The sequence below is a fragment of the Halyomorpha halys genome, unplaced genomic scaffold, assembly GCF_000696795.3.
Source record: "Halyomorpha halys isolate HHAL.00 unplaced genomic scaffold, Hhal_1.1 Scaffold596.1, whole genome shotgun sequence".
Classification (NCBI taxonomy): domain Eukaryota; kingdom Metazoa; phylum Arthropoda; class Insecta; order Hemiptera; family Pentatomidae; genus Halyomorpha; species Halyomorpha halys.
The window spans coordinates 602247-612439 of NW_027106269.1; the positions used below are offsets into that span (position 1 = coordinate 602247).

General features: G+C 32.5%; 1 protein-coding gene across 7 annotated transcripts in view; it reads right to left on the minus strand.

The window, feature by feature from the left end:
* The window catches only part of Nha1 (Na[+]/H[+] hydrogen antiporter 1), a 244678-nt gene that overhangs the window by 68793 nt on the left and 165692 nt on the right, over positions 1-10193 (minus strand). The gene's annotated exons all lie outside the window — the stretch shown is intronic.

The following is a 10193-nucleotide window of genomic DNA, read 5'->3' on the forward strand; positions in this document are numbered from 1 at the left end:
AAATAAAATGTTCATAATAAAACCAAATATATGGAGAAATGAGTAACACATAAAACGCTGTTTAGTTTAATTTCCTTTTTCTCTAAAATATTCAAGATAATGACGTAATAAAATGTTTTTATTAAGGTTTTGTTGACCTGGAACTGATAAGAAATTGCAAGCAATGAGAAAATTTATATCATTTAATCACTCACCTTGCATAATTTTCTTTTTATCTGTAATCATAATGCTTCATTTCATCGAAGAGTACAAGATTTTGCTGTCTCCAATCAGGACATCGAGATAAAACGCTCTCGATGAAAATAAAAAGATTGGTAACTAAAAAAAAGGGAGGGGGAGGGACTGGATCAATAGAGTCTGTAAGCTGAGTCCTTTGAACCATTGGGATGTAGCCAGCAGTTGAAATTAGCAAGAGAGAGCCATCGGGTCTATCGGCACTTAGTTTCTCCTCCATACGCTTCCTCTCAAGGTTTTTTCTTTGAAAAACGCTCCCAATTAGTAACTGCGCTCTGCTTAACTTGGAGCTTAATTTCTATCCCTTTCTGGAAAAATATATATTTTTTTGAAGTGAACTTTTTCAACTCATAAAAGGAAGGACAAATACCTCTATCATGAATGTATATATTTTTCCACAAGTTGTTGTAGATATATATTGAAAAGTGAAAATTATTGAAAAAGTATGGATCAAACGCAAAAATATACGCTGGTTGGTCAGTTGTTCAATTTTGGACTGTTATTCAATTATCATTCTGGTTGGACTGTTGTTCAATCATTCAAGTTGGACTGTTATTCAATTTTTACTTCATTCAACATTCATGAACCTGGAATGTTGATTTGTAATTGTCAGTTATTACAGTGGTATTTCCAAGGAAAAACGCTGACATATGAGGGGAGTGGTGAGAGGTTCCTAATTATATATTGTTGTTTTCTGCCTATCTCCAATATAGATTTCAAAGTTATGATAAACTAATTGATCTTGTTTTCTTTATGTATAACAAGAATAAAATATTGCTGAACGCATTAAACTAATTTACATGATTAAAAGAAAGTGTGTCTCTACAAACTTTACTGAATGGTTTCCTTAAATCTCTAACACTCATCTTAATTGATTTGATAAAGATGTAAATCAATCAAATTAGTTTTATGTATTAGTAAATATTTGTTTTCTTAAGGTAATCAAATATTTCGGTAAATATGAGAGGACGACGTGTATATTTATCCATAAATTTGTAAAACTATTGTCTTCTAATGATCTTGTGTCTTGAGTGGTGATAAAATTGGTAGCATATATTAATATTGGGAGAACTGATATAATTTTTATGTTAGAAAAACTAAGGATTTCCTTTAATTAAGGATCAAAGCCGAATTATGATTTATCTTCAGGATTACAGTTTTGAATTCAGTATAAAATATAATCATTTCGGAATAAAGGCTTTGAAGATGAAATTTTTACTTGACATAAGTAACTATCATTAGTTTCTATAATTATGAGGTTTGGATAACGATAAATTTGATATCAATCAACGAAATAAACATAACAAAGTATAAAGTGAATTCCAAATTTCATGCCATTTACGGCGACTATAATAAAAATATCTATAATAAATAACCAATAATTTTATTGCTACTTTTCGTTTGAAATATCTAAGAAAAATCTATTTTTTTCCAACTATCTGTTTTATATTAGTCATTAGTCATTAGTACTTTTTATTTGATGACTAATATTTCAGTCGTCTTTCATCAATTGAATAATTTTCACTATAATTATTAACTCTGGTTGGGGTCAAAATATGGAGTATCATAAATTAATATTGGGAACGTGCTATGATGGGATTTTTAAAAGAGATTGTTGAAAAACTTTAGTGAGAAAAGCTTAACCCAGTGGTCCCCAAAGTGCGTGCCGCGAAATATTTAATTAGGCAATTTTCTATGAATTTCCAATTCTCGAATTTTTGCGCCAATAATCGTGTATGCGGACAAAAGTCCAAGAATATAGCAACTTTCAAGTCTTTGAAGGTGGTTGTCCAGTCTCAATATGGATATTACATAAGCAATTGAAATAAGATATTTTATATTATCCCAAGGAAAATAGTATGTGTTTTAAATTGTTCACTGTTAAATGGGTAATTTCTTATAAAAAGTAAAGTTATACAATTTTTCAAGAACGGAAAAAAAATTAGAAAAAAATCGTATGTATTAGGGAGCCACAAACCAAAAAAGATTGGGAACTTCTGGCTTAACACGTACATTAACAGGTTTCTTATAGGTAATCTTTTTTTCGTTAAATATTTTTGAAATAATGGGTTTCCGTCTAGAATAATAGAACATTCTGACCCTGAAAGAGCTTTGATCTTAGCTATTTTGTGGTCCCCCAGCTTCTACACATAAACTGTCTATCGGAATTGTTATGTATTCGCTGTTATATACCGTTTTATTTGTTAAGCGGATACCGGCATGGTGTATTCCATCCAATAATTTTAGAGCTGTGGGTGGGAAGGAGAAATATGCTATGTTCCCATTGTTCATAGCTAGCGCACATAAGCTCTGTTAAATATAATTGAGGTTTTCCTATAAGCTCCATATTTAGTACTAATAAGGACTTTTGAAATATGTAATGCTTTAAAACAGATATTTAATTGTAGGTTGAAAGTTAATTGTGAGGGCCCGGTTATTTAATATAAATTTTTTTTAAAAAACTTGTCTTTTTCTAGTAAATACAAATACGTTTGTTTTTTTCAGCGGATATTTTTAAATCTGTTTTGTTTTGCTTATGATTTAAACCGTCCATTATGGATTGTAAGTTTTCAGTTGTATTTTGAAATGATTTAGTAGTAAGGTAAATTAAAATAAAATTGATTCCTAAAAAGTATTATGCAACTCATTGCTAGTATTAAAAACACAGATTTTGAGTATATATTAACAATAGACAATTGATTGTTATTTGATCAGATATTGATTAAGTATATATTATTAACTGTTTGAGCCTTTGAATCTCTCTCGTTATCTTCTTTATTGTAGCTCTGAAGAAAAAAAATTATTGTTTATTTCATTACTTCGGCGAGAATGATTAAGTTTACTTCCAAGCGAGACTTGAAAAATCAGAGTGTAAAATTTAAATTACGGCAACTTAAAATAAAATAACCCCTCAGCTCACAATTGAAAAGAGTCTTCCAAATTTGTGGAAGTTATTCTGAATATAAAGGCATAATATTGCCAGACCGAGTCCTCTAACCCCAACCGATAAAATTTACCTGGACCCCAACCATCGGCTCTTACAGGTCCCCCGTAAGCCATTCCCTTTGCCGATAAACATTCATAATTGGATTAGTTACTTGTCCGTATTTGGTTAAGTTTTTTTTTTGCCATTTTTCAGTTTTCTAGGGCTATTTAAACCTCTTACCTTGTCAATACCCTTTCCTTCACAGTAATAAAATTTTCCTGATTTTCAAGAAAATAAAATTTTAATATTAAGTATAAACAGAATGGTTTTTCTAAACAATCGATGTCTGTTATGTTATTATTAGGCTTCGTATATGTACTACTTTCGTATATGATTCTCTTCAAATTACGTTTTTTCCAAATTTTAAGTAATTCAAACAAAACCAATTTAGGTTCAAGTTAAATAGATGAATTATATATGCTATTTTAGTGATTATTTAAAAATAGCCTATCCGTGATTCATATTATATTTAGATAATAAATATTTAGGTTTATTTCACTAAGAACCTTCATTAAGTCGACATTCAGGAAGAGGCGAGGTGGAGGAACACCGATGAGGGATCCGCGGGTTAGAAAAATGTAAATATCACTTATACGTTACAGACGAATTCGTTGTTTTAGTGGGCCCCTGACGCATCTTTCCTCTTGGAGGTATTCCATGCCCAGGAGAATTCCGTTAGGTTTAGATCCACTACTGTTGTCTAGTACAGGAATTACCTTGCCATAATTTTACTAACAAATATGACGGAAGGACAATTTGACATGGATCTTTGTGTGTAACAATTCCTGGGGCTGCAAACTTTTATTTGAGTAATTAAAAAAATAGATTATAAAAATATTATTTCTCTTTCATAAATCTTTTAGAAATAATATTAAAAATAAAAATTAATTTTAAAAACATCTGCTATGTACATAGTTTTCTCACTTCACCTTATATTTCTTTATTTTCTTTTTTCTGGAAATCACTGTTATTCTGTATCTATTTATTTCGTTAGATATATATTTAAAAAAGGGAATGGTTCGAATGTCCACAATACACATTTGAATTGCTGGACAGAGTTCTGTTTATTTTCATTAAAATTCTGGATCATTGGAGCTTAGCTAACTTCTTTATTCGGTGTTATTTGAATGCCTGTTTCTTGAACGGTAATTAAATTGTGGAGGGCAAACAAAAAAAAAAAGAAGAAGAAAAATCATCGAATTCCGACCATTATTTGCTTATTGATATTTCAGTTGTATTTTTAAAAATTTGTTGTAGAATTTTAGTAGGTTCTTTTTGAATTTTGTTCTTTTATATGATAACTTAAAAACTGTACACCGCCGAACATAGCATTTAATGTTCGTGTTGAATGAATAATAAATAAAAATCGTATACATAGGATAATTACCATAGTGTATAGTGATAAAGTAGAAAGTGTTAAAAGTATCTTTAGCAGTATTGTCTTGAGTTTTACTGCCTTTGTAGAATTCCATGTTTCTGTCCCGCTAATTGTGCTTATGCAGCGAGAAACTTTACAGAAGATACAGTAGGGGCTTTTTGTTCTTCTTTGTCTAATTTTCGTTAATAAACAAATTTTTTGGCCCTCTGGATGTTTCCTCTGAAGATTGGGGATTTGTAACCACCTTAAGTAGAAATTGCATTAAATATTGTTTTAGAAACCTAAACTTTAAACATGAATATGAATAAAGTAATATGGTAATTTACAACACAATAATGTTTATTATGTCTTTTCATTAATTGATTAATTAATTAAAGATTATTCGGTCTGGCTTTGTCTATACGTCAGCGAATAAGAAGCTTTAACTATTTTTTAATGATATAATAAGAATTTGCCTAACAAAGTTGTTAGAATGTAATATTTACATTTGTGAAATTTTAAAGTAATTATCGGGGAATACTCATTATAATGACAGTTATACAAATCAACAGTGTTTTTATAAGTGTTTTAAAAAATCGCTCTTTACTCGTTACTCTAACCAAAGTAAGTAAACTATTGACACCTAACATGGATATCATACACGGAATGGTTAGTTTTAATATCTTTAATTTGTTCAAAAGAACTTCTCTCCACATTAACTATAAATCCTTTTCTTATTCTTGAAGAATGAAACAAGACATATACGGCATTAACTTTTCCCAACTGACCAAAGAACTGAGAGTGAAAGATAAGTACCCTTTATTTAAATCACAAAAATACTGATAACTAAACCAATTTACACAAAACCTGGAGACATATCTGGGGTGATAAGTGAAAATTTCGTGATGCTTGCTACATACCAGATTTTGCTTCATCCTCCAGTTTTTCTCAGTTAAACAATTTATGTCAATCTACATTGCTTCTGCACCAATGAAAAAGCTAATGAAGGTAAGGGTTTTTTTGATAGTTATTCGGATTTTATCTGTGATTAAGAAGTAAATATCAAGTTTAATTATTAATCACTTTCTTAATCGATATTTTATAAATGTGACTATCAATAACTTTAGACCAGAAATTAAAGATACTCCAAAAAAGCTTGTCTCATTTGTGGTCCCAAATCTTTCCTTGTTTTTGTTTATCATCTGATTCTTTTAAATTTTTGTCATACTTTTATACAATAGTAATATAAAATCAATAGAAAATAATTTTAAATCGATTAATATATACATATAAGTTATACTTTTACTTCAGTGAAACTAGGAATAATAGGAGAGAGAAGAGTACGAAATGAAACGCTTGAAGTACTCTCAAAGACTGATCTATTTGCAGAGCCTGCTCGTCTGTATGTATATACAATCAGTCAGCTGTTCTACTCGATCAGCTGATATAGACCTGTCAGCTGACAGTCCGTAACTCCCCCACACCAGTTTACGAACAATCCTGGTAAACTCAATTATATACAAATGAAAAAGATATATACAAATAAAATAAAAATAAATGAGATAGATACAAAATACAATTAAAATACAATATCCTCTCTCCGACTAGGCTATGACCACATAGTCACAATATTACTGCTGCCGTATTTTCCATGCTCCATCTTCAGTTGTCCCGAGGCTTTGGAGCCTTAGATTTGGCGATGTTTATTAACTTATCATTAATTATTAAATTATCATTAATGATTTCATCAATTTCTTCCATCTCGGCTGGTCTTTCCACAGTTTAGTCTTTATCATCAGATGTCTCTACTCTATTTTCCGATTCTTCTGTGCCTGGTTGCTGTTCTTCTTCCGAGGTCCAGTCTCTCAAGAACTGCCTAGCATATCCAGATGTTTCTCTCTGATTATCCTCGATCGCATTTACCATTATTGCCCTTGAGAGCCAGTCTGCAACAAAATTGTCTTTACCAGGCTTGATTATACTGATTGAGAATTTTCTTCCATCTGGTGATGCGCGCGGATGACTTTTTCAATTTTCCTACCCACTGCAAAGGTCTATGATCAGTGTGGACTCTAAAACGCCTTCCAAACACATAGAGCCGGAAATGCTCCACTCCCCACACGATTCCCAGAAGTTCTCCTGCTATGGCGCTGTATCTGGCTTCCGCTTCTGTGAGACGCCAACTGGAATAGGCTACAGAACGCCCTCCCTCTTCAGTTTGCTGTGCCAACAACGCTCCAAGAGCATATTCACATTCTCGCATCCATTGTGAGCGTAAACTGTTTCTCGAAGTCGGGGAATGCAAGAACTGGTTCACGTTGAAGTTGCTCAATGCATTTCCGGATGTTATGTGTTATGTTTGGTGTCACTACTACCATGCTTCCTTTCTGTAACAAATCAATGAGGGACACAGGTACTCTGCCATATTCGGAACAAACTTCTGATAATGATTTAATGTTCCTAGTAATCGCTGAATCCCCTTCACGTCTGTTGGTACCTCCATCCTTTGCAGAGCCGACACCTTCTGGACGTCCGTTCTCACACTTGTCGGGAGATGGTGTGCCCAAAAAAATTGATCTGCTCTTGCCCTAGTGCTGATTTTTCTCGGGAAAGCTTGAGGCCGAACTCCCTCATTCTCTGGCACACGCTCTTCAAGTGTTCCACATGGCCACTCTCTGATTTGCTGAACACTAGTAGGTCGTCTATATACCTGACAAACTGCCTCGTCCAATCCCTGCAAAAATTCGTCCATAAGTCTCTGGAATGTTACAGGTGCGTTTTTCAGACCAAATGGCATTCTGGTGAATTCGTAGTGGCCTCTTTCAAAAGTAAATGCAGTTTTGTGCTGATCCCTGAGATGCATTTTAATTTGGTGGTATTTCGCCTTTAGATGCAATGTGCTAAAAATCTTCGCACCGCCTAATCTATCGAGAATATCTTCAAATCTCGGGACAGGATATTTTTCATCGACCGTATTCTCATTGAGTTTACGATAATCGATTACTACCCGGTACTTTTCCCCATTTTCGCCCGAGATACTCTTCTTGCGTACTGCCCACAATGGACTGTTATAGGGCGAAGTGCTGTCCACAATTATCCCTTGCTTCCTTAAACTTTCTATTTCTTCCCTAATATGTTTTCGAAGTGCCTGGGGCTATCGCCTTTCCTTTACGTACATCACTCTATCCTGCTTCAATGTGATTTCATGCACCGGTCTTCCTGTAGCTCCTAGTACTTCCCCTTTTTTGTAAAAAATATTATCATATTTGTTTAATATTGCATTAATCAACATTAATAATATCTTCTTCAGAACGAGATTTCAACTCTTTCATTTCAGTTCGGAGGCTTCCTTAACGATCCTACTGTTGATAATATACTATCTCTGCTTTTGACTTCCGTAATTATGTCATTACTTCAAAAAGGTCTTAGCAGCGATAGATTCTTTTTGAATATCTAATATTCCAGGATTTATTTTCGATGCATTTTCATTTTATACGCTATGAAATCTTTCTATTCCCTTTGGTGACATTTTTCAGAAAGTTATATTTTTTCTAGAGCGGGGGTTATATTAGAAAGATATTAAGAGGGAGCGAAGGGGGGAGGAAGGGGAGGGGGAGGGCAGAGGGAGGATCCTTGGGCCGGGCCCAACTGCGTTAAACTGTTTTCATTGTGCTCTCAGGGCGAGTTATTTATCGCCAGAGAAGATTTAATACAGCTCGGTGCTATCTTATCTCCGCACCTATGTCGTATGGCCACTGCCGAATCCTCTGCCAAACCACTACTCTAATTAGGTCAACGGGAAAGCCGAAGGTGATTAGGGAATTTTGGAAAAGAACTGCAAATGAACACGAACTTTTGATTAACGCATAGGGGTTGCGGAGATATTTCCAACTTTCTATCTGGCTACTGATACAGTCTTTAACTAGCAATAAAGTCACTATTCTAAGAAATCTGGTGCCACGGGCGTATCATAAAACAAAGGAAAGTTTTATGATACGCCCACGGCACCAGATTTCTCACCACATAGGAAAGTGACAATTTCTAATAATAAATTTTTATTTTTCTGTTGTTATAAAAATCATTATTTTTGTGTTTCTTGAGTTGCAAATAATCAATGTCAAATATTTTAAAGACTAACAAACTAACATGTATAACAATTTAAAAACGGTTTAACAAAATATGACAAAACATTATGGTTACAATCGAGAGTTCGCACACACTCGGCCGTTTCCGGTTTTCCAAAGGAAACTGCTATCTCTATTTCTCCATTATTTAATTCTTTCATATTTCATATTTATAAATTTGTTATTGCTGCAAACAATGTAAAATGGGTAATTACTTCGAATAAACAATATTAAGTAGTTTTGTACAAATGTATTTATAAAATATTTCAATGAGGATAATACCTTTCTGATTATAAAGACCATTTAATTGCTCATTGACATGCCGAGTTACTGAAAATCGTCAGTGCCTCTTTTGAGAAAATCAAAGAAATGTGTACAATCGATTATATAAAGTTGCAATTTAGTAGAAAAATTTGCTGATTACCCACCAATAATAAGTAATTTCAGTTTCCTACATTTTGTTTTTGAAATAATCTACACTTAGATCGTTTTGAGAGGCTTGGTTAATTCGACTTAAAACGTCATAAACTCGATGTTAAAGTAAATGAAATCTATAACTAGACGAACAATGACTAATTGATTGAATTATAATTTTTTTTTTTTTTTTGGATTTCTCTTTATTAAATAAAAAGAAAATTATTATAAAATATAAAAAATATGACTTTTAATATTATTATGATATGTTTGTGTTGATGCTTCCTTCCCCACCATCATAATTTATTTCTGAAAATCAGACCATAAAGTATGCCAACATTATAAAATTTATTAACAGACATGTTCTGAAGGTGGGATCATATCCACGAAACGTCCTAATATTGTTAAAGAAACTAAATCAATAATCCTTTTTATATTCCTATTTAACGCCTTAGCCAAATATCGCTCCAATAAACTAAATCTCCCATATCTTTTCAGACAAAGTGTAGATATCAATATACAAGATTCTTCTAAATTTTCCAAAAGTTTCCTCACGAGTAAAGTATCTTACCAATCTTTTATGTAAATAATTTGTTATTATATTATCCTCATTTAATTATACACCCGCCTGAATCCTGTTCATTGATTTCGTACATGTGTCGTCTAATTTTCAATCAAAATCACAGAATTCCAAGTGACGAAAATTATAGTAAGCCACTAACGATGTGATTCTTCTCATCTTTAGTATTCAATTCGTAACATTCAGCTCTGTTCCAATGTTTCAATAGTTGTTCATTATCCGTCCATTCGAATCATGCTCTGCCTGCATTATCAACATTTTACTGAAATTATCAGTTTTTTCTTACGGAATTTTACTGTTTTCCGTACGATATTACACTTTTACATCAATGATACCATAAGACATCTTCAAGGAGTCTTTAAGATATATTTCTTAACACACACATTTCTTTTAAATAAAACTTGTTTTAGGTATATGAACTCAATATATCTGAAATTTAGAATCATTCATAGACACGTTCCATACATTGGTTTCAACTGCTTATATATATTATATATA